General features: G+C 43.3%; 2 long non-coding RNA genes across 2 annotated transcripts in view; both read left to right on the top strand.

Moving 5' to 3' along the window:
* Positions 1 to 5,379, top strand: part of LOC138473557 (uncharacterized) — a 45,897-nt gene extending 40,518 nt beyond the window's left edge. The window contains exon 2 of the long non-coding RNA XR_011268779.1: positions 5,311 to 5,379. This is a non-coding gene — a long non-coding RNA (uncharacterized lncRNA). The remainder of the gene's footprint in view (positions 1 to 5,310) is intronic.
* Positions 5,380 to 6,301: 922 nt separating this feature from the next.
* LOC138473556 (uncharacterized) overlaps positions 6,302 to 21,052 on the top strand; it is a 92,296-nt gene continuing 77,545 nt past the window's right edge. The window contains exon 1 of the long non-coding RNA XR_011268778.1: positions 6,302 to 6,399. This is a non-coding gene — a long non-coding RNA (uncharacterized lncRNA). The remainder of the gene's footprint in view (positions 6,400 to 21,052) is intronic.

Raw genomic sequence — 21,052 nt, 5'->3', positions numbered from 1 at the left:
TACTACCACAATAACCTGAATAGAGGAAGATGGAATATATGACCTACTTACCTCATTAGGTCCCAACAGATCCCCACACCCAGTATTGAGCAGAGGAAGAAGAGGGCCCAACCTGTATGCCCTTCTTATAGAGAATAGTCCTGGGACGAAGGAGCTGCAACGACAGGCTCTCTACTTAAGTCAATGGGCCTGTCCCATTAATGAGAACAGGCTGAGTCAGGCAATTGGAGCTGAACATTCTCACCTGCAACCTGTTGTCACTCCCAGGCAAGATAAAAGGAGCAATCCCAGAAAGCAAGTGGAACGAGTTGGAAGGATAGCTGTGGAGCCGTGGCTGCCCATGACCAGCTAGGGAAAATCGGGAAGCCGCAATGCCAAGGGAGCGCCCTACTACAGCGTGGCTAGAAGTCTGCCACTTCAGCTGCAAGAAAATGTCCAGAGAAGGGAGCCCGGGAGGTGGGCTAATCCATTTTCATATTGGGAATACGCAGTGCCTGTTCCCCTGGGCCAGGGCCAGGACGAGGATGGAGGAGTGTCTGAGGGGCAGGTGGTGGAACCCTGACCTCATACTGCAGTAACGTTGGTTGTGAAAGGACGAAAATGCAAAAGGTAAGGCGAGCAATGTGAAAGCCCGGTGTGTTTGACTAAAGCGAGCGAGAAACAAACTTGCTGCTCGACCAGGTACAGTGACACGTCGAGTGAAACTGACAAAAAGGAATGATACTAAGTGGCAGAGTGACAGTGGATAAGAATACCCATTGTCGAAAGACTCTGCAAGTGAATTGGAAGCTTCTGTTAAAAGGGGAGCTGTGCGCAGCCCTGGCGTAGGGGGGTGGGGGGAATGGAGATTTGAAAAGGGGGAGCTGTGTGAAAACCAAGTGGGAGCAACATTCCCAAATCTGAGCAAAGAATTTCCACTAAGCCAGGAGTGTTGAAAAGCATTGGGGTGGCCCCCAAGCAGAAGGCTGATCAGGAGGGCCACTGAGACCTCACATGAAGGACAAGAAAAGCTCAAGCTAAGTAAAGCACCTGGTTGTGTGACCTGTAATGGGTGGACCGTGAGGTCTGTCAACTGCGCCACGACAGGGGTCGCACTAGCTCTGTGTGGAAAGGTCCTCCTTGATATATTGAAGCTGAAAGTCAAAAGGACTTGTTTAAAGTGGGAAAGCGAATCCTGCAAGAAACCAAGAGAAGAGTGAGATTTTTCCAGTAAACCTTTTGTGATTTGAACTTTTGGGTTTGAAAAGGAAGCAACATTGAACCTGGTGAACATTTGTAAGTTGGAAAACAACCAAGATGGTCCAACTTGGGGCAAGGGAAGCCTGAAAGACATGTTGAAATGGTGAATCCTGACAAGGAAAACGTCCTGTGAACCTTTGTCAAGTGAATGCCTGAGTTCCCAAGTGAATCCTGAAAACCTGTGGAGCTTTATACACCTGACTTCCTTGAACTTGGGGAAGGGAGCTGCAGAAGAGCTCCTTTGTCACACGTTTAATACCAGAAAGTGGTTTCTAATCACGGCATCGGGATTCAAACCTGTGTTGCGCTGCGTTGTCTTGCTTCCAAGACAAACGTGTTGCCCCCGAGCTATCCTTCCTTACCTTTCATTTGGAGTCCTGCTTCTGGGGAGAGTGGCCCTGATAAAGCTGTTTACTCCTTTTCTGGTTTTTATGAAGGGCAGGCAGGATTCTGCCTGGAGAGGTACAAGAAACAGGTAACCAAATCTGACATCCCCCTTGTCACCACTAGTTTCTCAGATTGACCTCAGGTTAACACCAGACTTTGAATTTCCATAGTATTCTTTGCAAACCTTTCCTGGTGTCCATTTTCTCAGGCTTTATCTCCCCAAACAGTTCTCCCCTCTAAACATGAGGATACATGGACACGCCCCTCCTTTTTCATACAGTATTTCCTGGTGGATAAAACTTGGAACATTTCTCTGAAGAGCTGACGGTATGGCATGTTGGAGGCTGGTGGACCCAGGGAAGACTAGGGACGCTTTGGGTTCCCGCAATACCACTTCCACGGGTTGCATTGTGTAGGTAGTGGATTCCCCTAGAGTTTCCCAGTCCCTCTCCATGCTTTCACCAGTGGTGACTCGGTCTCACTGTAGAAGTCTAGGGAAATAAGGGAATGTTGGCCTGTAGTTGCTGCTCTGAAAAACTATATATATTTAGATGTACGTTTACAATTTCAGCTATCATATTTGAGATGAGGAGAAATACTGTTCAGCCTTCCTACATCTTATGCAGACAAAGTGAGTCTCAGTTTTATCTGGCAATCGGATATGGGCTTGAATTCCCAAATCACTGCGGTAGTGAAAGCTGCTTTCTCTTGGATGCACCTACTGAAGCAGGTTCTCCTGTACATTCCCTGGGGCCTTGATGCATTCCAAGGTTGACTATGTAAGTTCATTACTGGCTTGGCTGGTATACCTGCTGAACAAATCTATTGTCTCCGGTCTGTGGTTTGCCTCATGTTAAGTCACTACATTTGTCAGCATTTCAGCCTGCCATCGGTTTCTCCATTGGCTGCCCGCTTCCCAAAGGATAGTCTTCAAAGTTCTCTGTTTTGTCATTAAATGCTTACTTTGCCTGCCCCCCCCAGTACTTAATAGATAAGATTCAGTGGAATGTTCCTGCCAGAAGACTTCATTCTCAAAACAATTTAGTGGCTGTTCTTGCTTCGTATTGCAAAATGGTAGTTGATTAAAGGTTTGCTGTATCTGGCAGCCAACTTCTGTAATTCTCTTCCTCTTTACTTGCACTAATTGCTGTCATTGAGCATGTTTCTGATGGCACTAAAAACCCATCTCTTAATTTAATCTTCCCTTTTCATCTTTCCTCTTTTCTTGCTCCACTTTGTACAGTCTGATTAGACCAGTACCCAGAGAAGTTTGGTTTACTCGCTGTGCCTTGCGCAGCTCCCCCTTACCTTAAGCAGAGAATAGTCAGAAAAACATGGACTCGCCCCTCCAGAGCGGCTAACTCCCACTGCCTACAGATACCTAGATTTGGGCAAAAAAAACCAGGTGGAAATAGTTTCCCGGTAAAAGCTCCCCAGTACTGGAATGCACTCCCAATTGATCTTAGAATAAACCAGTCCTATTACAGCTTCAGACGTAATACTCTTAACTGGCTACGATCCAACGACCAGTACGACTACCCAATATGCACTAGCTTCTGAACCTTCTCCTGCACTTGCTTGTACCTCTGTTCCCGGCCCCCTACTGTATTGTATCCCGATTCCTGTATTCACGTATATGTATGAACTTCATATGATCTTCCAATTATGCAATGTATGTATGTACCTTACCCTACTCTCTCTATTAGGTAACTAAGCTTTAAGTATCCTTTGTACTATGTTGCGCCCAGTTACCTAAGGGTTCAGTGCACCCTACAAATTAACAAACCAACAAATACAGGCATTCAAGCAAGCCCGTGTATCGCATTTCACCGGCCGTGGACCCACAGAATACATGGGCACCAGGGGTCCGCTTACATCCTGTAACTGCTCTTCAAATCATGGGGCTGTCAAGCTCTCTGCTTTCCAAAGTAACACCACAGTTTAAGGTTTAATTCAGGGGTTTGCTGGCTGTGTCCCGTTCAAGTGGCAAGGACAGATTTGCAGAACTCTATGCGTAAGCTCCCTCCACGTGTCCAGTCCCATCTGAGGCCCCTGCGTAACTTCGTTGCGGGCATTCCTTGCGCTGGTTCCTCCCTCCACCATGAAGTCTACCCATTGAGATCGGTCCATTCCCCTAAGGCAGGACAGCCCTTCCCTCTATCTTCCTGTCTGAGGTTTGCTCTGGTCCTGCCACTCTCCTCCAGCCTACTTCCTGGATTTGTTTTCCTCCCACCTCCAGTGACTTCTCGCTCTCTTTCCTCCTTCAAATTCTCCTCTGCACAGAAAGCTCCAGCTCTTTCTTCACGTCTCTACCTACTTCCCTTCTGACCTTTCAACCTCTTCCATCTCTTCTCCTACCTTCCCAGAAGACCTCCCAAGCTTTTCCTTCAGTTCTCCTCCACCCTCCTCTTATCTTCTCCCAACCTTCTCTTTCATTTTTCCTCCAATCTCCTCCGATGAATGCCCAACCTCCTCCTTCATTTCACCTCCGACATCTTCCGATGTGCTTCCAACGTCCCTGCCATCTAGCTCTTCTTACTTCTCCACCGCAATCTGCTCCTCCAGTCTCCTCTTTCACCCTTTGCTCTCCAGCTCTGTCTACTCGCAGTCCTTCCATCAATCTAACAACCTACGTACTGGCTGAGTGCCGGGATCCTATTATAGTCCTTTGGCTCCCAGGGCTGTATGGTGATTGGTTGACCTCTCTTCCTAACTGTACCTGCTCGGGGGTCGATTTTACTGGGACAAATGTTTTATGAAGGGGGTCTGCCGTTTTGAATATTACTTCAGACCCTTGTATGGTTGTCCCCAGCAGAAACCTCTGAAGTGTTTATGGTGGGTTTAGTGCTCTAACTACCTACTCTGTAGGCCCATGCTCATGAACCCCCTGATGTATTGAAACCGGCTGGACTAAACTATCAGCCTTCATTCTGGATTGTTTGCAGCTCCCTTGATCTGGCCGAGGTCCGCAGATCGGGATTTGGGTCTGTGAATCCCAGGAACCGGGAAGTTATCTGTTCCCACTAATTCTCGATTTCCCCATCTCCCTTCAGGTTTGTTGGGGCCACACGCGTGACTCTTAAAGGGCCATGGCCTATTTTCCCTAGGATTCCGATTGCCTGCTTTCTTGTCTCCCTCCTGTGGGGCAAAGACTCGGAATGGGTCGCAGTGGTCTGAATAGGGGTCTGGGTAAGTCTTGCTTCCTGCGTTGGGTACACGTAAGTGGGATCATGGGAGATGTAGTCTGGGTCATGTGGCAGGTGTTTGCTAAGCTGTGGGACCATTGCGCAGTGCCAAAGGGGACCCTAGTGTGGCTCCTCTGGGGCCTCCGTCCAGATGTGTCAGGGTCCCCAGCTCCTTGGGCCACTGTGCTGCTGGCACCTAATGCCAAGCATGGTATCTGTCACACATGTTACATATACATATTGGATATACATATTACAAATATACATATTGGATCAATATTTGTATTGTTTTTTTATAGAGGGTAGAGGTTGTTTCGACCAGAAATATTAAAGTGTTTTTATGAACCAACTTTGAATTGCATCCATTTAAAGCTATGCACTGTTTACATGCCTGGCACTGCCATTCTTACAATACATGCCTGCACTTCAAACAGGCAGTACTTTGAAGTTGTGCACACGTACTGTTCTCATTGACGTATCTGTTCTGTTGCAATTGCAGGTTTCTGCACCAGCTGTGAAACATCATAGAGTGGATGTAGACAGTAAAAGAAAACAGGTTAAGTGCAGGTTTGTTTTACTCTGTATGTTTTTTAATAGTGCAAAGCATTTCAGTTCCTGCTTGCCGGGCCGGTTCATGAGAATGTTGCAGCCGGAAAAGATTAACCAGCCTCCTGGACCCGCCAGGGTTCTGCAACAGGCAAATCGCCAGAGGTTTTGGGTTAAGACGCCCGGGATCCCTTACCATTGGCTATGCTGTTTGGGGATGACGGGAGCTGTAGCTGAAAACCTCTGGAGAGCAAAACGTGGCTGACCTCTGGTCTAAAGTTTAGCTCCAAAAGTGCCCTTCGCATCTCCAAGCAACGTTTGTCCTGACCCACCTTTACGCACTTGACTAGTGCTCCCAGTACAGACAGGCTTGCTGTTATTTCTCCCTGGCCTTGTTCACTTGTGCCACACCCTGCAAAAATAGCGCCCTGCAAATGTGAGGCCACAAACTGATGGCAGAGCCCCAGCACAGTGGACACCATGATGATGACTTGGTCTCGCTTTCGTAGGGGCTACTCGCTCATATTTTACCTGAACTATCCTTTTACAGAAGCCCTTTAAGGAAATGGAAGTGTCACCCTGAAGCAATTTAATATGCAGCTTTCTAACCTTTTTTATCTTTCTCTGTGAAATTAAAAAAAAAGGCCTTTTTGGGCGGAAATATGAACCAATGTGGTATGTTCTGTCAGTTTCTTGCACAGAGCTTGCCTAAATGCACCTCTGGCATCGTATCATTGTTTACAGGGCGTCCCTGTTGCAAGCCATTATTTAGAGAAATTACAAAATCGCTTTCAGAATTGTATATACAAACCAAATGCTGCATGCACGCTATCCGTGAAATGGGCCAGCGTTCATGCACTCCTATCACATAGACCAGCGCCACCACGTGCTCTGTGCGGTTAAATACCTATTTTGCATTGTTTACCTCGTGTCTTTATTGTCAGGAAAAAGAAGAGCAAATGTAGACCACCTGCTGGCGAACAATTGCTGAATTCGGCTATTCCAACTGAAGTACCTGAAAATGTGGCAGAGTCCATCAAAGGTTTGCCTCTTTATTAGTTTTGTAAAATGACTCTAAGTTTGCCAGTAGCTTCGTTGTTTTCTTTGTAAACAATCTTAAATGATGGGATTAAAAGTTTTGAGTTAATAATAACCACTTGAAATTAACCCTGGCTGCTCCCATGCGATCATTTTTGGGCTGCCTGCACCACTACAAAAGGGGACCACCTGTAAGCCAATCCGTTGTGCTGTGAAATGCTAGACCACAAGAACTAATTTATTCAAATTCATTGAATTTCTGTCCATTGTTCTGAAGTGTTGCAATGTCGCACTAAGCAGAATAGTAATACCCCGACGTGGGGCACGAGCTTGTTGCGCTTATGGACGTGGGGCACAAGCTTGTTGGGTTTATGGACTTTGGGCACGAGCTTGTTGTGCACAGGTTCTCGATATGGACCTCACTCACTGATGATGGCCACTCGGGTAGGTTTGCATATTGCTATCCTCTATTTGGAAGATGGTCTGCGCATTGGGGGCTAAGCAAGTGTGCAGCCATCTTTATAAGATTCTGCACGGGGGAAAGTAAATATTATCTCCGACTTTCCCCTCAACCCCAATGAAGTGCCCGATGTCGCAGCCATTTTATCCTCCCAAGTCTGTGGCAATATTAAAAAATATTTTAATCCTGGGGTGAAAAATGTAATGAGCACAAAGCCCAATGCGCATTATGTTTATGGAAATATCACAGAAATACTTGTTAAATATAAATATCTGTGGCCATTCTTATGTTCCCAAATGTAAATGGTCTTTCATTTTATGCAAAGCAGGCTGTAATCTCACTTGTGCTATGTGTCGCATCATTCGTCTCTGGAGGATAGCTCAGCGGCAACGTGCTCGCCTTGGAAGCAAGACAATATGGAGTAACATGGGTTCGATCCCCGTGTCCGTGCTTAGAAACCTCTGGGTATTAAGCGCGTTATAATATCATTCCCCTTTCTCGTAGGGGTATTTGGGAGAGTACAGTCGTAGTGTACTAGACTGTACCTGTTACTGTCTCATTGTGAGTTCATGGTGATTCGTGATGCTAATCAACAGTTGTTCTTTGTTAGCCACCGCCTTTCCGATTTCTTCATACAGTAGTGATGAACCAATTATCATAACCCCACCAAAAATTCAAATGGCTTTCAGCCCCCCTTAGGGTTTTGGGAAACCTCTCCTGGGGCAGGGCACCCCTCCGCCACCAGCACATTGGTATGCCTCAAGTGGTCCTTGTCCAGTTAGGCAGACTTCAAGGCAGTGTCTAATTATCTGAAGATTTAATCGAAGGGCAGAATCGGGGGATGGGGGTGATTCTGATGAGGCTGAAAATTGCATGTAAACAAGCCAGACGCACTTCGCCCTGACTGGCCTCCTGAAACCATCGGAGGCCAGTCCACTGATGTCTAAGGTGTTCAGAACAAAGGAATCCCACCCTGCCTTGCGCTGTACCAAAGCAGCACTCCGCGCATTCCACATCACATAACGCTTAACACATCTCAATGTCCGGAGCCCTTCAGCAGTGCACCGTTTGGTATCACAGTTTGCCCTCAGTCTACACCCAACCCTGGAGATGCACGGCTTCACTTAGTTTACATTCAGTTTTTCCAACTCTTGGGCACTGGTAAGGAAGACCCAGGCAGATCAAAAATTGCCAACTGAGATTGTGATCCACAACAGGAGGCCTCTGATGCTAGAGTTAGACGTACTGCTCACAATTAGCATGTCATCAGCAAGTGTCCTCAATGAGAAACGTCCACAATGCCACAGGGAACCCATGACAAGTTATCCTGATGCCAGATTTAGACTCAGCCCACTGAGGCATGGACCAACACCTAAATAACTCCAGCCACACATGGGAGTGAGGCAGATTCGATGTTCACCAGCCATTCCGATAGGAGCACTAGGGATCGGGTCCGTGTGTCCCCGGTCAGGCACTGCCACACAATCCTGGATATGAAAGTGATGAAGGACAAGTACAGCGTGAGGGTGTTTGGAAAAAAGTGGTCAAGAGCAGGGAGGTGCAGGAGGTAAAAACGTTAAGGACGGAGTTGGAAGAAGGGGCAGGGAGAAAGAGTGGCAACATCAAGAAGGATGATTTAGGGAAAGTTTGGAGGAAAGAGTCGGGGGGAAAGGGTGTAGGATCAGGAAGAAAGGGTAGACCAGGAGGCATTAGCAAGAAAGATGGAGGATGAGGAAGGAGGTGGTAATTGAAGAAAGGGAGAGGTTGGATAGCTAGAGTGGTGGAAAGGGTGGGCATAGGTTCAAGACAGAAACCCAATAATTGCTAAATCAAGTTCAAGGGGCGGGCAGCAGGACCAGTGGGGCCTGAGCTTCAGGAAAACTGGGAGAGCAAGTGTGGAAGAGCCTTGTTATGCTGGGCCCATACATTGGCATAGCCAAGAGATGGTAACCCCGGGAGAGACTGAGGGAAGGGTGAGGTCAGTCTGGAGCCATAATCCAGATTAAAGTGGGACTAGCAAGCCCATCAAGGGACGTAAATGAGACTTGCTGCAGAATAGTAGTAGGGGGGGAGAGCAAAATGGCCAGGCAAAAGCACCAATCAAGAATCTGGTGAACTGCCTACCCCATCAGAGAAACTAGGATCCACTGGTGCATGACACCAGATGCACATTTCACACCAGAATGCATGTGGCACACAACGTACTCGCCACACAACAGACACATTTCTTTTTATTTTTTTTATTTTTTATTTGTTTTGTTTACACCGTAACCTTTACAAAAAAACAGGAAACATCATTATACAAGAATCAAAATAACATCTTTAGCCAAACATTACAAATGATCAAAAGCTTATAAGCCATACCTAAAAATAAGTGTCAATTTACAATATTTACAAGATCAGAAGGCAGCATTAAAACGATTCATTTGATCATTCGTGGGGTTGGCTGTTACATATTTAGATAGATCTGAGCATCCCAGCCTTAAAGAAGTTCGAAACCTAAATATTTACACAACCAGAACTTCTAAGGGCAACTGATAATTCATAGAATTATTATTATTGAGCATGCTACGTCCCAACTAGAGAAGCGATCTTCACCCAGTACATACGGCAGATACTGTGGCCTTACAATCTGCATTGAGTCTTTAGAAAACGCAGGACCGCCATTTGCATCCTAACCCTGGTTCCACGTAACGTATCCGACCACAGTACTTTGAGATCAACGCATTCTGTATTGGGAACACATTTGGAGAAACATTCAATGCGAGCTTGCCTAAGGCCCGCACGTTCGGTCAGAAGATGTTCCAATGTTTCTTCCGGAGCATTGTGATTACAAAATCTACATTCAGGAGAAAGTGCACCTGACCTAAGGTTCATGATCAATCCAGTCTCCAACACATTGAACCGGAATCTCATGAAATCCTGTCTCGGCACTTTGCTTGGAAATTTTATTAGGTATGGTTCAGTTGTGCCTATTTTTTTGTTTTTCGAAACCAGATGACAGTACAGTCTTTTATTTTGAATTTCACTGACTGTAAAATTCCAGTCAGAATGCTGTCGGAGGCTCTTGACCTTCATGGGATTCATGATCAGTAATTCTTTGGAAACCCCTACTTTTTCAAGAGATTCCAAAGCCTCCCTTTCCAAATCCCGAAGAGCGACAGATGTGTCTTCACCTTTGACCAGCCCCCTACCCAGAATTTAATACAAAGTGGTATCCTTGCCCACTAACAATTTTCTGTTCACGGAAACTCTTCGCCACTCAATTTTGCTTGATACAGAGAACAGCCCTAGTTCATAACGAATAGCCGCTACTGGTACACATTTCGGTAAGCACCACGCAATAGATCTTAACAAGCGGGCCTCATACTTGATAATTTCATTTCTACACCAGCGGGGAGCAGATTCCAACCCATAGCATAACTGGGCAACAGTTTTGCATCTGTATAGGTTGAGGCAGGGTAGCAGCGAAAATTTCCCACTTTTGGTATCAATTTTTCGAAGCTGGGCAGCCAGTGGGCTGATTTTTCTTTTCCACATAATTAAATAAGTTAACCCTTTTAACAAACTCAACGATGGGATAACCTAGGTATCGAAAGGCATGGCAAACTGTAAGTTTGACATGATCTAAAAAACAAGCAAACCTAGCAGCACTTCTCCTATAACTTAACCGCAACATTTTGAGCGGTTAATTACCAGTGAGCTTTCCAGGGTATATTTTTTTAATGAGGACAGCACACGTTGAAGACCAATCAGCGTTTGATCAAACAAAAGTACATCATCGGCATAGGCAGACCACACAACCTAATACCCTCTACTTTGGGAGCTACAAAGGATGCACCTTCCAGATGGGGCCCGACATCAGAAAGATACAGGTTGAAGATGGTTGGAGCAAAGATGCAGCCCTGTCTGAGGCATTTTCCCGCCTTAATTTCCTCAGACAGGGAACCATCAGTGCTAAGTCGGACTCTAATTTTGGTTTCTGCATGAAAATGATAAGAGTATTGATAACAATGGTACGGGCATATCTAGTGTATATAATTTGCCACAAAGTGTGGTTCTGTTTACCAAATCGAATGCAGAAGTCAAATCGATTGAAGCCACAAAGATTGGTGGGCTGCCCTTTATCCTGGTCTGGTGCTGCAACATTTAATCAGGAGCCCCCCGGCATCCGTACCAACAGGTTTCCTAAAACCAAACTGCATCGGGGACGGAACTCCCTGAGCATCCATCCAAGTCTGTATGTGTTCTAGAATTAAGGATGCAAAAATCTTGGAGTTCGCATCGAGCAGGGCGATGGGTCTATAGCTTGTAGGCCAAGACCTATCGCCCTTTTTGTAGATGGGCACGACATACGATAAGTGCCAGCTCGACGGGACAGCCTTGGAAATAACAATATCCTTAAATAAAAGAAACAAAATCTTTGCCCATAAAGCGGGATTACCCTTAAACACAGCATTGGCAAGCAGGCTAGGGCCAGGAGCCCGGGAGGAAGAACAACGGGAGATCAGTCTTTGGATGTCAGACAGTGTGAACGGAATGTTCCATTGACAAGAGACAATATCTTCCAGAACAGGCCATTTAGTGGACGGAGGGTTGTAGAGAGTACCAAAATGCCCTTCCAAACCAAGGAGGAAATACAAACTGCTTGTTCTCTCACTAGATCATCACCTCTCTTATTGATGAGAGTCCAGAAATTTCTGGTGTTTGCTTTAGATAAGGCTCGAAGCATGCTTTCCGCTTCCTTCTGGTAGACTTTAGCTCTCAAAATGCGGGCTTTAGTTTTCCATTTATTTTTTGCCTTTTTTATCTTTTCACTAAATTGATGTATGCACAGCGTTTTTAATAAAAGGATCTCCCTCTCTTTTTTTTTTTTCTAAGCAGATGCATAGATGGATCAAAGACGTGCCTATCTGTTTGTCCCGGTATCTTAGATCTCTTGATGCCGAGAGGACCCAATATGACACCTTTAACATAGCAGTTGAAGTCCTCATAAGTGTAAATTCTGATTTTTTTTTAAATTTTTTTTTTAAATTTATTGAATATAGTTGAAATTACATCAACTTTTTCAATTTATACAGATTAGAAAAATTCATAAGCATAAAATCCAATTAAGAAAAACCATATAAATTCATAATTTGCTGTAAAATCATCATTCTAAGTTCAAGGCCTGTAGAAAATTAATCGTTGCAATTCTTATACTCATGCATTCAGTGGCTGCCAAGGCGACCCATCGATTTTTTTGGATCAAGTTGTGCAAAATATGCAAAATGATTAACAAAGTGCAATTTTCTTAAAGTACTAAGTGCCGGACATTCCAATATTAGGTGTTGAAGAGATTCTACAATCAAAACATTTTTACAGAACCTACACCAGTTGAGGTCAGAAGAGATTTGTTTCCTTCTTGTTTTAACCTCACGGGTGGGCCATATGTTAAGCCTCAAACGAAGAATGGCAGTTCTTAAGGCAGCAGATGGTGCTAAGCATAGATAAGAGGCAATGTTTTTAAAACGCTTTGGGCCAAAGATTGTAGAATCAAAGTCTTTATAAGTTAAACACTGAGTTCTGGTGTCAATCCAGTCCATCATATACACCTTCTTCTTTGCTTGCTCCGGATGAACCGTAAGAAGTTCAAGTGTTATGTCCGCATGCACCATAATTGTTAATATTTTCGTAGACCAATATTTCGGAAATATTTCTGTAGAATTGAGCAAGTAGCTTGAGATGGTAGATAATGTAGAGTTATCATATATAGATAATAAGCATTTGCGAAATAAGGCACATAGGCGCCAGTTATATAGTGCAGTTAAAGAAATTATTCCCAATTCATATCTTATTAACACACCGGGAATACATTGGGGTAGATTTAAAATTGCATGCCAAAACTTGGCTTCTAATAAATTAAGAAACCCTGAGGGGACAATTAGTGTTTCCAAACCATAAAGAATGGTTGCTACGACATTCTGGTCCCAATAAGTAATGGCAGCTTTGATGGAAAATGTGCCATATTTAGAAATGATTACTCGTGTCTGACAGATTGCTGTGGCTAACTTCTGCTTAATTTTATTTAGATGTGAGTCTAACGTTGGACTACCCTCAAAGATAAGGCCCAAATAAACATAATTTGGTACCATCTTTAAAGGTGTCCCCTCGATCTGCCAGTTCAATAAGTGTTTGCGTAAACCTTTAGGAACATACAAGACAATTTGTGTTTTACTCGTGTTTACTACCAATTCATTTTCTTTGAAATAAGAGCATAATGCTGACAGAAGATTGCGCAAAACAAGATTGTCCGCATACCATAAGGCACACATTTTTACATTGTTCAATTTAGGAGCATCAGCGATTACTTTGCTAAAAATGCAACGTACATCATTAATGAAAAAATTGAACAAGGCAGACGCTAAAATGCACCCCTGTTTCAGCCCTCTATACGTTGGAATTGGGGTTGATGGAAGACCCTCAGAGTTTAGCCTTACATAGACCTTAGTTTGTGAGTGGAGGGCAAAGATGATGTCAATAAGAGTGGATGGGCAGTCCGCTTTGATTAACTTATCTATAAGTTTTGGTCTTGATACCGAATCAAAAGCGGAGTGAAGATCTACAAACGCAAAGTATCTGGCTTGATTCTTATGAATTGCTTGTTGTTTTATAGCATTTAAAGTAATTAAATTAACGCCGGTACCTAGACCTGTCACGAAACCAGTTTGTGCTGGGTCGCGTTGATTTACTTTATTTGACCAAGCATTAAAATCTCTTAGCACCAGCCTGGAGAAAAGTTTTCCTGGCACGTCTAGTAACGTTATTGGACGATAATTTTTGGGATTCATTCGATCACCTTTTTTATAGATCGGAATGATTACAGAAGAACGCCATGATTGCAGAATATTTTTAGTTTGTGATATGTGGTGAAAAGTATTATTCAAGATTAGTGACCATTCTGTTATGTTTTGTTTGAGCATTACATTGGTCAGTCCATCCAAGCCTGCCGCTCTAGATGATGAAGAAGCTTTAATAAAGGCTTGAATAGCAAATCTTGTACAATGTAAAGTCCAACTGTTTACAGAGTTGCTATTGTAATTGTAGTAATTCATCATAGGATCTTTGTATAGGGACGAAAAATGTGTAACCCACATCGATTCAGGTACGCCATTGAGCTGCACATGATCTTGGGATGAGATGTTACATTTATTCAACAGCTCCCAGATCATGGCAGAATTTTTACCACGGCAAGCTGACAGGAAGTATTCACCATCTAGTTGGTACAAGGTAGCTCTCCTTGCTCGAACCCAATTTCGATATCTCGAAGAGGCAATTTTAACTGCTTTAATTCGATCAATCATGGGTAATTTCTGATAATTTCTGATCTCTTTTCTGTAGGCTTTCTTTCGTTCACAGAGGGCTAAATCAAAGCCATGAACATGTCTTTTAACTGGTTTACTGCAAACAGGGTAAAGATTCGCGAAGGTGCTTAAGATATCTATATAAGAACCAGCCTTATGTAAACTTTGATTTTTTAGAATAGCATCATTCAGAGCTAGTAATTTATTGACAGACCATTTGAAGCGGTTTCTGCCATTATTAACAGATACAGTATGTTTATAGTAAAGTGCCGTTTTCAGGTGATCACCAATTTCCACCGCCCAAAATAAGGCTAAGAGGTGTTGATCACTAGATATCTGTTTGATTATAACAAATTTGCTGGTATTCATGAAGATGGAATTAGATGAAAAAATATAATCGATGGTAGATTTTGAGGAGCCTCTTTCCCAGGTATTCATAGGTGGAATGTCACCTATGATTGCACCATTTACCATCTTTAAACCATGATCCTCCATAAAGGAGGACCATCTTGCACCTTCCCGATTCCTATTCCTTTTGTTCGAATGAAAGCAAGAAAAGTTCAAATCACCCATTAACAAAATTCCTGAGACATTCTATGATCAGAAATATGTTCGAAAATACAGGAAAGAGCATCATAAAAGCTGTAATCAGTAATGCCTACTGGGTTTCTGTAAAGATTAATAAGTGCGTATGTTTGTGAGCTGAAAAGGATCTTAACCAGTTGCATGAATTTATTTGGTGTTTGCCAGGGGACGATTTTCAAACCCCTGCTCGCTTTCACTGCTACTAACAGACCAGCTGTGGGTCTACCTTTACCACCATGGACTGCTGGCAGTAAACTAATCTCATGATCGTCCCATATAGGGGGATTTATTAACCACGTTTCTTGTAGAGCTACGATATCGTAACTATTCAAACCATTATCTAAATTCCACTGCAAATGAGGGTAACCTCTAGTATTCCAACTAGCAAATGAAAGTTCATTGGTGGGGATAGTTGCTCGTGGTTACGAACGGGTATTAGATCCCTAATGGCGATTGATTGGTGCAATAATTGCAGGCACATGAGGGTTCAAGGATAGTGCCAACAATAGACTTATTACCATCAATCTCCTCAGATTGCTGTCGTGCTGGGTCTTGAGCTAACAAGAAACCAAGATTAAACAAATCTATTCTGGCGTTCCATAGTGTATTACGAACAATACCAGACTTTATCCAAAGTCTATCGATGGAAAGATTCTTATCGCAGAGAAACTCAACTTGATCCACATCTGATGAAGAAATGGCTTCCAGTCCCGCTATATCTCCAAATATATTGAAGACACTAGCACGACATAAGTCGTACTTTGCGAAGGACCCATCGCGACATTTCAGAATCAGAGTATGAAACTGATTAAGTTTCTCTGCAAATGCAGCACTGTTGTCATTTATGTAGTGTTTACTACCACCATTACGTATATCAATGTTACTCCTATTTCTGTCTTTAGGTGGATATTGAGGGCGCTGACTATTACAAGAAGGAGGCATGATTTTTGTGCAATTATCCGATCTGTTTTTGAGGGATCGGACTTCATTTTGCAAATTTTTATTAAAATTATGTATATGAGGGGAATGATCAAGGACATGTGGAGCTTCAGGTAGCACCTCTGATATTCTATTAAGTAAATAGGAATCCACTGCAGTTCTTAATGCACTTAAGCGATCTTCAACTTTCACCATCGGAGCGAGGGGAGGAGGTAACTTGCCCGCACCTGTAGAAACGACACCATGTTGAACAGATAATGTCGTTTGTACAATCAGGCAAGATTGTTTTGTTTGTATATTATCAGGCTTGGATGTCAATAGAAGTACCAGCTCATTCAAGGGATCATAATTAGGAGATGAAATGAGAACTTATTTTGGGATACCTTGAGGAGGAACAACTTGAGAAGGAGGAGAGATGTCTTGCAAAACTTCATCTGCATGCAAATTGCTGGCCGTAACGACCAAGTCGGTATTAATTATCTCATCACATATAGCTGGCGGACCAACAGCACTGTGAGTGAAAGTTTTCGTGACATCCGAAGAAAGATGTATTGGAGGTAATTTTTTAAAATCTAACGGAGCTTTTTTATTTCATTGTGTAACTTTAGATGACATCAATTTTATTTTTCTATTATTTAACAAAGATCCTCCTATCTTTTGTACATTTTGGTTGACGCCCCCACGAGATTGACAGGATATAGATTGACCCACAGTTCTCACAGGAGAATCAACACTAATCCAAGATTCGTTATGTTTTACCGTATCAGCTTCCTCAACACATTCAATTGGTCGAATAATTTTAGAAAACATTGGTAAAGCTGGTGTAATCGTCAGAGGATCTTGGATCATACTCTCTAAGTGTGAGAGACGCTGTATAATAGATTTTCCTGAGTGTACGTTTGAACCTTGATAAGCTGACAAATTGGATTCAAGCTGTACAATTCGTTGCTCCAGATTTACTAAAGAAAGACCTTTAGAACATTTAAGTGAGGTATCTCTCATCCAGTCACTTATATGATTTATCTTGTCGGTTTGAACAGCTAACTTCTGATCCAAAGAGTTAAAAAGCTTGAATAAAGTAGACATAGTAGTGTTAATAGCCCCCAAGGTGATTTCTAATAGGGCAGGATTGGGCGAAGATAGAGATGATTGTCGTTTCTTATCAGAGGTTTGACAGCGACGAGGGGTGTGTTGCAAAAAAGAGATCTCCTCATCTTGTCTTGTTGAATCCATGGAACAAGCTTGTGCATAGTCAGTCATAATTGAGACTCTTGAGCTTTCAAAGTCTCTACATTCAGGGGGATTTTGACAGGGGGATGAAGGAGACTTATTATGAGAGACTTGTCCCACGTCTTCAATAATTACTGAAGCCAATGAAACATTCCCAGACGGTGAATTTTGTGCTGTTTTTTGGTTTTCATTTGTCATCACTTCAGAGTCGAGAGATGACTCTTCTAAAACGGTGGAGAAGAATTGCATAGGTTTAATAATTTTAATAGGCGAATGGGGTACAGTTAATAGAGTTTGATCTGAAATAGTAGAACTCAAAGAAGGAGCAGACGCCTCATTATTTAAAATGGGATTTTGTATTGGGATCAAATCATTTATATCACCATTAGGTAGTGATGACTCTGAAGGGATCGTTACAGAAGAAGCCAAATCAGTCAAATTGGAGATTATTGGGCCATGTAATTTTTTTACATAAAAATTACGGATGTCATTTGGAGTTTTGTTAATTGGGGTTAAAATAATGTTTTTTTTTTTTTAAATACGAATGCGACTTTTGGTCTTTTCCTGTGATTTAGGAATGTTTTGATTAATGGGAGTTTGAGGGAGCAGAGCTAAGTCCGGTATATTGGCCATGAAAGATGAAGTGGCCATCGGGTCTCTAGTTGTCTCTGATGGCATGCCTGTTTTTAGGGTGAACATAGAATGTTATATAAAAACACTTTCTTAAGTTAAAACTCTATGTTGCGTTTAAAATATGAAACAACCTAATATGTTGATAACCTTAATATCTAGTAAAATTTCACGGAACGCCACAGTACTTGGTTTGGAAACCTGGTATAAATGGAGACGTTGGTATTAAACAGTACCTAAGGCAAGAGTTCTCAAATGCTACCATCCGCCAAACAGCCGCACAACAGCCAGTGGGCTTGTCCCCGCCGGGCTTAACGCCGCAAGGGTGGGTCGCGACAGCTAAAATAGGCCGGCACAATCACGTGATCCGTCACGTGTTGCCAGGGAACTCCGCCTCCTCCAGGAAGCGGCGTGTGGCAATAGGAAATAAGGAAACAGCAAGAGCTAAGGCTCGCAGTGCTGTGCAGGCAGAGTCACATAGAACAAGTGGAGCGAATTTTCACAGCTTTACAGTTCGCTGTACACAATTCTGATTTTATCAAAACCGTTCTCATAATCCTGAAAAAAAACCTTGTTAACTTTCATGATGTTGTCACTGTGCTGGTTAATTCTATTACCGGCATCATTTGACTTCAGCGCATAGGGAAATGTCATCTTAGAGTATACGTGATGCGCCTGCAGAGAGACTTCGAGCAGACTATGATCACTATCACTGGAGGGTAGTATTATGAAGTCTAATATTGCATTACATTAGTGCATATTGACAAAAATATAATCAATGGTGGAATACTCAGACCCATTTGTCCATGTATAGCGCTTCGTACCCATGCTCATAAAATCATTTGCACAATGCAAACCCCAGTCGGATAGAAAGTGGAACCACACCGCTTCCTGCACTTGCTTACGGGAAATACCATAGCCCCTAGTATGCATGGGGAGTCCCTCAAAGGTCCCCTTTGAACACAGTCCAACTTCAGCATTGAAATCCCCCATAGTCATGATGTTAAGTGTTTTACACAGCATTTGACATTCCTGTATCATACCATCATTCGACTTGATAAATTCGTTCAGATCCAAATCAGGACACCAGTATACATTAATTATAAGGAGATGTCCAAGAGGATCGGGAGAGGCAAAATTCAGCAGCACAGCAATGCATCCCCGCTGGATTGAGAAGAGCTTAATACATTTAAAGACCAACGTATTTCTAATTGCGATGAGCATGCCCCCTGAGGGTCTACCTCTTGTTTTTTTTTTTTTTTTAACTGCCAGCATTTGATGTAAACAATAGCCATCCAGTACCAGTGGTGTGATTGCCCATGTCTCCTGGAGACAAAAAATGCTTGCTTCGCGTAAATGACTGGTACTAAATGACGCCTGCTGCAATATCTTATTTCCCCTTGAATTCCATGAAATGATTGTGTGAAGGTAATCAATCTATTTCCCACTCGATGCTTGATTTTTTGCCAGAGATTCACTCAATGATTGTGCAAGCCATTTCAAATCTGTTTCAGAAGAGTGAGTGTGAGGGTTTGCTGACTCATTCCTGTTTTGGTGAACAGCCTGGATGGACTCTTTTTGACTCCTCCCCTGTACCACAACGCCTTGGCTAATCAGCCTGTTGTTAAAGGGTTCAAGATCAAAGCCAAAACAATGTAAGGCATCAATTTCTGACACCACCAGTTCCATTATGGCCTGAGAGAAGAAGACCAGCCTAACATAGTCAAATCTAAAGGGATGCATAAAGTCCACCAATTTGATATCACCAGATGAAATTATTGACAGTCTTGGAATCTCGTTGAAAAGGGATAGAACTCTCATCCGATTTAGAGACTCAGGGCCTCCCTGAGGGAGCATAAAATAGAGCATGATACTTGGAAAGTCCGTAAAATGAGGGACTCTCCAGTCAGCTCTATTGTGTTTCATTAATTATTTCTCGTTCATCGGACCTGAGGGGAATATGATTGTCCGTCCCCCCCGGTGCCCCACTCTGCACGAGACAGCTCCTCCCATTCTTTGTAAAGTGCAAAATTCTTGTTCCTTTCGGGTATGAGTATCTCTTCTTGCTGTTCCAGTAGGAGAGATCGTGATTGTTTAGCATGCAATGAACTGGATTGATCATAAAATGCTGTGTCCCCCTCGGGGGGGGGGGGGGGGGGGGGGGTGAGGATTGAAAATGGAGGAACGACTGTACATCACACATACCCCCATGCCTCAATGGGATGAAAGAATTTGGTGCCAAATTAGTTGATTTGTTCCCCTGCCCAATCATAATAGGGGGATCTGTTTGATGTTTTTCTGTCCCAGCGAGGTTATAAAGTGGCCTGGGTGGTTTCGGCTCACTGGATGATATTTCTATAATGTCAGAGTCTGCACACAATTTAAGCTTTGCTTCTATCCAATTCGAAGAGGCCGGAGGTATAACTCTTCTCTGCCTGTTGTACCAACATTTTAATATCCTCACTAGGAACAAGAGCTGAAACGGAGGTAGAGGAGGACTCCCCCCCCCCCCCCCCCTACACCCCCCCACTGACCCACTTGAAAGTAAGCCACTCACGAGGGCCTCCCCTGAGTTTATGGTGGGGCCCACCCCCCCTAGCCCTCTAGGGTGTAGTTCACCTGCTTGAGCCCCCCCTAAGGTGGCGTCGGGATAATTTCCGGATGTGTGTTTTGGTGTAACCATAGGAATTTGGATGGAAACCGGAATATCTTCTTCTTTCACACCCATGCTTGGCAGAGCCTTAGGTTTAGGAGTGAAAAAGAGCTTCATGTCCGTGCTGTCGACAAGGCCCATCTTTTTTGGATTATAATTTTTTTGAGACAACTGGAAGTCAGTAGATGGCTTAGGGGCCTGAGGGGGCTTTAACCCCGTAGGGCTTTTTCCTTTTATTTGCACTTTAAAAAAAAAATATATATATTCTTTTTTTTTTTGTGTATATTTGCCTGACAAATACCCTTGTGGGTCATTGCCTCAGTCAGAGTGTCAGCCGCCTCCCCATAATCTCTTGCCGCCATAACAGCAAGTTTCAGAGGACACTGTACAGAATCATCGGTGATTGCCACTTTAATTTTTGTAGGAGATACTAATTCTTTCAGCTCAAGCGCTTTTTGGCTTTCTTCATCCAGCTGGAAAAAGTCGATCCTGCCTTCTGATGAAAGGCCACAGATATCTCAAATTAGTATTAGTGTTGGATATATTTAAATAAGGAAGATTCTTACTTTTTTTTAGCAATGTTTTTAGTTGTGGCACCAGAACGCACAGCCCTACGTTTAAGCGCCCTGGCCCTCATCTTCTTCTCTCTACGAGAAATGTGCAGAATAAATGCAGATACAGAATCCAAAGAGGAGTCCCTATCCCTGTGTCCACCTTCCTCATGGATTAGACCAGCACCTTCCTCCATTGTCCGTAAAAGTGCAGAGGGACTGTCAATGTTGGTGGACATCTGGGCAGAAGCAGAGGCCATGTCGCA

The sequence above is a fragment of the Ambystoma mexicanum genome, chromosome 8 (genome assembly GCF_040938575.1).
Source record: "Ambystoma mexicanum isolate Mex_15411 chromosome 8, UKY_AmexF1_1, whole genome shotgun sequence".
Classification (NCBI taxonomy): domain Eukaryota; kingdom Metazoa; phylum Chordata; class Amphibia; order Caudata; family Ambystomatidae; genus Ambystoma; species Ambystoma mexicanum.
This window is presented reverse-complemented; position numbering and strand designations above follow the sequence as displayed.